Source organism: Phyllostomus hastatus, unplaced genomic scaffold (genome assembly GCF_019186645.2).
Source record: "Phyllostomus hastatus isolate PE091 unplaced genomic scaffold, TTU_PhHast_1.1 phas_scaffold_12, whole genome shotgun sequence".
Lineage (NCBI taxonomy): Eukaryota > Metazoa > Chordata > Mammalia > Chiroptera > Phyllostomidae > Phyllostomus > Phyllostomus hastatus.
In genome coordinates, this window is record NW_025334007.1 from 15,939,540 (window position 1) to 15,947,225 (window position 7,686).

Sequence of the window (7,686 nt, forward strand, 5' to 3'; positions counted from 1 at the left end):
TGTTAAACAAAGTTATGATGAGGTAAGATGGAGAACGTGCCACTCCTTCCATAGAGCGAATTTTTTACATAGCCTAGGGTCTCCAAAGTCTGAATCTAGAGAAGTGACTAATTGGTGCAATTCCTCCTTCTGGCGATCAAGAAATAGTAAAGAATTTGGGGCAAAGAGGCTTTTGGTTCCCTTCAACGCACGTTCTCTAGGCAACTGCCAGTTCTGACCGTATGGAAAGCAAGGCTTACTAAGAGTAGAGGACACTTGAGAAACAGACCTAATTTCTGCGACAAATAGGTCAGAAGATAAGACTGCCTAAATCCATATAGTTTTTGATATGATGGTTGGTATAAAAAAGTCAGTATTTTCAAATTATGCTTTGCCCAAGTTATTCAAAAAGCATGCACAAGAATTCTACACTTATATGCCAATGGCTTTGAAAATATACGTGATGGGAACATTTTTCCAAGAAAATAAAAATGATTAAATCTGAGCCAAGTAGTGTTAAAAAGACTGAATAGACCATAAAAGGTTTTTTTGTAATTGTCAAAATGTTTCCTTGCCCCCCAAATCCGGATAACCACTTAGTTGTATGGAGCAGGACTATTATCTTTAAGGAAAAGATATGTACTCTATTTAAACTCTTTCAAAGCTAAGGAAAAGATAAAAACCCAAATTTATTTCTAAGAGACTAAGCTGTCTCTAGCACACTAATTAGGTAAGAATGGACCCACTCCCCAAAAGAAAACTATCATCCAATCTCAATTAGAAACATACTGAAAACATGAGCAAATTGAATATTAAAGTGGATTTAAAAGAATAGTATACCACACAGAAGAAATATAAGAATAATTCAACATCAGGAAACAATTTACACAAATAAAGAGGGAAAAACATAAGATCATCTTAATAGATTTATGTGCTAAAATTGAACAGAAGTTAATGATAAAAATTATTAGTAAGTAATGAATATAAAAGTGTGTCTGTAATTTGATTAAGCATATTTATCAAGGACCAAGAATAAACTTCTTACTAAATAGTAGAGACATTTCCATTAAAAAATAGGATGAAGACAACGACCCCTATCATCAAACAATTTTTCAGCATCTTCCTGGTCAATACGAAACACTCATTTAGTTATCAAAATCATTATTGAAAACAAATATCACTTTTAGTCAAGCAAGTAGATTATTGAGCCTTAATTAGTCTCATTTTACCCTCAAATGTTTTGGCCAGATAATCTGCTCAAGCACCACACGGCTCGCCTTTCACAGGCATGCAATACCAGTGTCCTATGTGAGTCTCCAGATGTTTCTCTGAAATTGTGCTGACACTCAGATTCTCTCCTGTCCTGACATATGGACTATGATTATCTTCTATTTGTCAAATAAATCAAACAGGGGAGAGTTGGAAGGCCTAACCCCAGCCTCTCCTATCACTTTCTGCCTTGCATGGTTTCGAAATAGGGACATCCCTCATTTTATAAAGCACGTTTTCTGTCTTTGATCCATCACTGAATTCTCATTAGTACTAGATGAACGAGAGTGGCTCTGATTTAGAAGCTAAGCTACTAGCACCACAGCGACAGGGAACTGGTTTGGCCAATCACTGTTCATCCTGAACAGGAGAAATAAAGATACATTCTTAACAGTAACAAATTAACAGAAAAAACAAATATGACAGGCTCAACGTTTACATGGGGAAGATCTATGGAGGTCTAATTAGAAAGATTTTAATGAAGAATGTTAAGTAAATAAAACTCATAATGAAAGAGCTATTTTGAAAACTTCATTTTTAAAAAAAAATGTTGCTCATTTATAATATCGGGTGAAATTGTGGTTTATACTCTTCTTCAGTTCTCTGAATCACAGTGTATTGGGGATAAGTGAGAGTCTAATAAAGAATGGCTTTGTTTTTATTGCCGATTTATATTGATGGCACCTGGCTGTGTTTTCTTAGCATCAAGAAGCATGTGTAGGTAGGAGGGACAGTAGCATTTGCAAACCAAAAAGTGGCATTGTAGGATGGTAAGGTGGATGGGAATTACTATAATGTTTTGGTCTCCTTTGTTTTATTTTTTTTTATTTGTAAAGTATATTTGTTGATTATGCTATTACAGTTTTCCCAAATTTTCTCCCTTTATCCCCCCTCCACCCTCCAGCCCTCCAGCATCCCCCCCTTAGTTCATATCCATGGGTTGTACATATAAGTCCTTTGAATTCCCTGTTTCCTGTACCATTCTTAACCTCTCTCTGTCTATTGTATGCCTACCAATTAGTCCTGGCTGGGTGACTCGGCTGGAGCATTGGCTGGTACACCAAGAGGTCACGGGTCCATTCCCGGTCAGGGCACGTACCCAGGTTGCGGTTTGATTCCTGGTTGGGGCACATATGGGAGGCAACCGATAGATATTTTTCTGTCCTTTCTCTCCCATACTTTCCCTAAAACCAGAGAATGTATCCTCAGGTAGGATTTTAAAACTTAATTTTTACATTCAGTGACATTGAGAAAGTATCAATAAGGGTGAATACTGGACTTTCTTTAAGCTGGAGACCTTACATTTAACTTAAGGAAAGAAGGCAGATATCACAATGGACTTGATTGAGCACAAAAAAGAAAGATTGGGGCAATCAAACCATTAAGATTGTCAAAGCGTGTGGATCTGAATAGGTTTTTAACTTTTTATTTTGAGATAATTATAGGTTCACATTCAGTTGTAAGAAATAATACAGGTATCCTATGCACCTTTTAGTCAGTTTTATTCAATATAACATGTGACAAAACCACAGCACAATATCACCACCAGGATATGGATATTGATACAATCCACTGAGCTTGTTCAGATTTCCCTAGTTTTAATCGTACTCATGTGTGTGGGTGTGTGTGTGTGTGTGTGTGTGTGTGTGTGTTTAGTTACATTCAAGCTTATCACATGGGTATGTTTGTTTACCCACCACTACAGCCAAGATGCTGAGCAGTTCTGCCACCACAAGAATCCTCTATGTTGACCTTTCTTTTAAAGATTTTATTTATTTACTTTTAGAGAGGGAAGCAAAGGAGAAAGATGGAGAGAGAGAAACATCCATGTGCGGTTGCTGGGGGCCGTGGCCTGCAACCCAGGCATGTACCCTGACTGGGAATCGAACCTGCGATGCTTTGGTTCTCAGCCCGCGATCAATCCACTGAGCTGCGCCAGCCAGGGCTATGCTGACTTTTTAAAAGTGCCCCTACCTCCTGTTTTCTCCCCTCCTCCCCTGTCTTTGATTCCTGGCAACCACGAATCCATGCCCCATTTCTATCATTTTTCATGGCAAAAAGAAGAATGCTATATAAATGGAATCATATAGTATGCAACCTTGTGGAATTTGCTTTTTTTCACTCAACATAATTCCCAGGGGATTTATCCATGATGTTTTGTGTATCAATAGTCTATTCTTTTTACTGCTGAATAATATTGTGGTGTGGATGAAGCGTAGTTTGTTTTACCATTCAGCTATTGAAGGACATCTGTGTTATTTCCAGTTTGGGGTTATTATGAATAGAGCTGCTTTGAATATTTGTGCACAGGTCTTTGTAGGAACACACATTTCCATTTCTCTTGATTAAATGCCCAAGAGTGCAATTGTTGGGTCCTTTGGTGGTTGCAGGTTTAGTTTTATTAGAAATGCCAAACTGTTTTCCTGAGCGGCTACACCTTTTTACATTCCCACTAGCAATGCATGAGTGATTCTATTCGGTTTCTCTTCAGCCTTGCCAGCACTTAGTGTGTCATTATATTTTATTTTCACAAATCTGACAGGTGTTTCTCAGCACTACTGACATTTTGGATTGGATAATTCTTTGGTGTTGGGGGAGGGCTGTCCTATGCATTGTAAGATGTTTAGCCATATCTCTGATTTCTGTCTACTAAATGACAGTAGCACCCCTCCCCCATATTGACAACCAAAATCATCTTTGGATATCACTAAATGTCCCCCTGGGGGGCAAAATCTTCCCCTCTTGAGAATCCTGGTAATTTAGCATGGCATTCCACATCCAAGATCAGTAAAACAAGATCAGTAACACTCATTTATCTCCCCTGATAATAAAAGATTTTTTAAGAGCTCTCCCCTCATTTTTGGAAGTTAAAACTTTTCTTAACCACCTATTCACCACCTCTTTTCCAACCAAACTCCTCAATTACCTCCCAGATCCATAAGATTATAAACCAGTTATGATTACTTACAGGACTAAGACTGAAGTAAAATTGCTTTCATATAATCTCAACTATTAAGGCTTGCCAAGGCCATGAACTCTCAAATTGTCTCCATTAGCTACAAATGCACCTGCTTCAACTCTTTTATAATATGCTAATGCATGAAGGAGAAAATTCAGAATATTTACGAGATGATAAAGGACAGAAAAGTCTAGATAACATCTTTTCTTAAGGAGGACTGAGGCAGATCAGAACAAATGCAGGTTAAAACAGATAATGCTACAAGTTGGGGAAAGTATAATTCTAGTGGCTGCACCTGCAGAGGTTTACCTCTAAGCACAGCGCTCTGCACATCACTTCAGGTATATGTCAAAACACTAATTCCCCCACTTCAGAGTCTATTAAAATGCTTCTCATTCTCCAAAGCTCGGATCAAGTGCTATCGTTTCTATAACACCTTCTCCAATCCTCCCAGCTGGAACAAAATAACCCTTCCTCTGGATTCTGCCAACATTTATCTCCACCTTAATCATTACTAGGACTTTATTTCTGACTATAGTTTGATTATGTGTCCATCTGTCCCCATAGTGGAGATGGCTAACTTCTTAAATTTTATTTAGCAGTGACCGAAGGACCAGAGCAAGAATGCCTGTACAGGGGTTCAGTAGGGTACCTAGAAAGAAGAAGGAGAAAAGATAGAGGAGCATCAGGCAACTGAAAGACAATGGAAGAAAGGGTGATTTTCTTTTTTTTAAAGATTTTATTTATTTATTTTTAGAGAGGAAAGGGAGGGAGAAAGAGAGAGAGAGAAACATGAATGTGCGGTTGCTGGGGGCCGTGGCCTGCAACCCAGGCATGTGCCCTGACTGGGAATCGAACCTGCGATGCTTTGGTTCGCAGCCCGTGCTCAATCCACTGAGCTACATTAGCCAGGGCATAGGAAGGGTGATTTTCAAGTTGAACAATGTTAGGGGGCCTGCAGCTGAGCCCACCTAGGAATTTGGATCTAAGGAACCTCTAGGTTTGAGGGAAGGAAACCTGTCTACTGTGAAATAAGACCAAAGGATTTTCTGGGTCAGTGGATGTCAAACCAAATCACATGGAAGGCTTCTTGAAACAGATTTCTGGGCTCCATCTCTAGGAATTTTGGTTTGGTTTCAGGGGTATGGCCTGACAATATGGATCCTTAACAGGTTTCTGTGTGATATCGATGCTGATGGTCCCGTGCCACGCTTTGAGAACCTCTGCTCTAGTGTGCTTTGTTGCCAACGTGGACTTAACGTCAAGGTTCCAACACAGCTTGTGGAAGTCAGCCCAGTAGCACTTCAGTGGGAGTATGTGGTGGGAAGGACTTGTATAGGGCGACCAAAATGGGCAGTACCTCTTCTTTGCCGAGACAAGTCTACAATCTCCCTGTAAGCATGTGCTCTAGACCTCTTTTAATGACTTTAACTAGACAAATGTTTAATGGGACATTTATATTCATCTTTGTAGCTCTGAAATGCTTTATGTATAGTAGGTGGAGGATATTCAATAAATGCTTATTAAAATTTTAAAAACAGATGAATGAACTTATTCTTGTAGTCCTTCATGGTCCTTATGTAGAGGAGTTACCCAATAAAAATGTCTTGGTTTTGTGGCTGCTGACGATAATGATGATACAACATCTTTATCAATCTGATACTAAACAAGATGTTATCTATGGAGGTCAGAGGATGAGGAAATAGAAGAATGAATAATCAATTTCGAGGTGATAAAGATCTGTAAAGGACTCCAGGCTGTGGATATTGCTCACAAGGTATGTAACTAGTGGAATCTTTTCTTTTTTAGACTAGAAGTTGAAAGTGCTACTATTAATTCCTTTAAGAAAACATATCAATGCACAATGATGATAAATATAAAAAAGAAATCACATGATACGTTCAGGAAGAGGCTCTGATTCTGAATTCTGTCCGTTTTCTTACAGGGTGTCATCTTACCTATCTCTCTGAAAATAAAGGAAACTAGCTTATATTCTTCTTAGAGTAATCTTGGTTGTAGGTCCTTGCCACTCTCTGGTAGCCTGCAAAGCTTTTGTGGAGAAATCAACTGACAGTCTTATGGGAGCTCTCTTGTAGGTCACTAACAATTTTTCCCTTGCTGCTTTTAAGATCCCCTCTTTGTGTTTTAACTTTTGCATTTTAATTACCTGGTGTCTTAGTGTGGGCCTCTTTGCATCCATCTTGTTTGGGACTCTGTGTTCCCTGGACTTGCATGTCTATTTCCTTCACCAGGTTAAAGTATTTTGTTACTGCTTTTTGAAATAGGGTTTTGATTTTTTGCTCTCTCTCTTCTTATTTCAGCACCTCCATGATGTGAATGTTATTATGCTTAAAGTTGTCCCAGAGGCTCCTTACACTATCATCCTTTTTTGGATTCTTTTTCTTTTTGCTGTTCTGATTGGGTCTTTCTTGCTTCCTTATATTCCAAATCGCTGATTGATTCTTGGCTTCATCTTCTCTACTATTGATTCCTGTAAATTATTCTTCATTTCAGTTGGTGTATCCTTCATTTCTGACTGTTTTTTTTTAATGGGTTACATATTCTTTTTTATGCTGTTGAAGTTCTCACTAAGTTACTGGAGCATCCCTATAACCATTCTTTTGAACCCTGTATATATTAGCTGGCCTCTATTTCATTTAGTTCTTTTTCTGGAGATTTCTCCTGTCCCTTTATTTAGGACCAGTTATTTTGTCTCCACATATTGGCTTCTCTGTGTTTGTTTCTATGTGTTAGGTAGAGCTTCTGTGTCTCCTGGGCTTCCTAGAGCAGCCTAATGTGGTAAGTGTCCTGTGGGGTGCAGTGGCACAGCCTCCCCATTCACTGAGTTGGGCACTTCAGGTGTGACACCCCATGTGTGCGCTGTGTACACCCTCCTGTTGTAGTTGAGCCCTGGTAGATATTGGCACTCCAGTGGGAAGGATTTACCCCGCAAGCAGATTGACTTTGAGGTCTCTCTGGGACCACCATGAAGGATCAGCTGTGCACAGGCCCACCCCATGGAGCAAGACCTAATGCGGTGGGGCTCTGGTGCCTGCTGGGTCCACCCCTTGAATGTGTTGCTTTTGAAGGTGGCTGGGTAGTGCTTCAATGTGGTCTGAAGCTGTCCACCAGATGTGCTGGCTCTTTGGCCTCCTGGGATGTGAAGGCCAAGGTTAGCTGCCACCTGTGTTCTGCTCAGGACCTCCCAGCTTGAGCTACAAAATGATCTACAGATGGCTGCTCCTTCTGCTAGACTTGGAACTACCCAAGAGAGACCAAGCTGTGAATCAAGGCCATCTGCACTAGTGCCAAGCCTGGGGCTACTTAGTGAGAGGTATGGGGCTCCCTAAGGCCAGATGCTGTTTATTTGAGAAGTGTTAAGAAAGCCTGAAGCATGAGCCAAAGCAAGCTATCATATGGAAAAGCCACTGGAAACACTTGGTTGGGCTCACAAGTTGGTGGGGTGGAGCCTCAGGAAG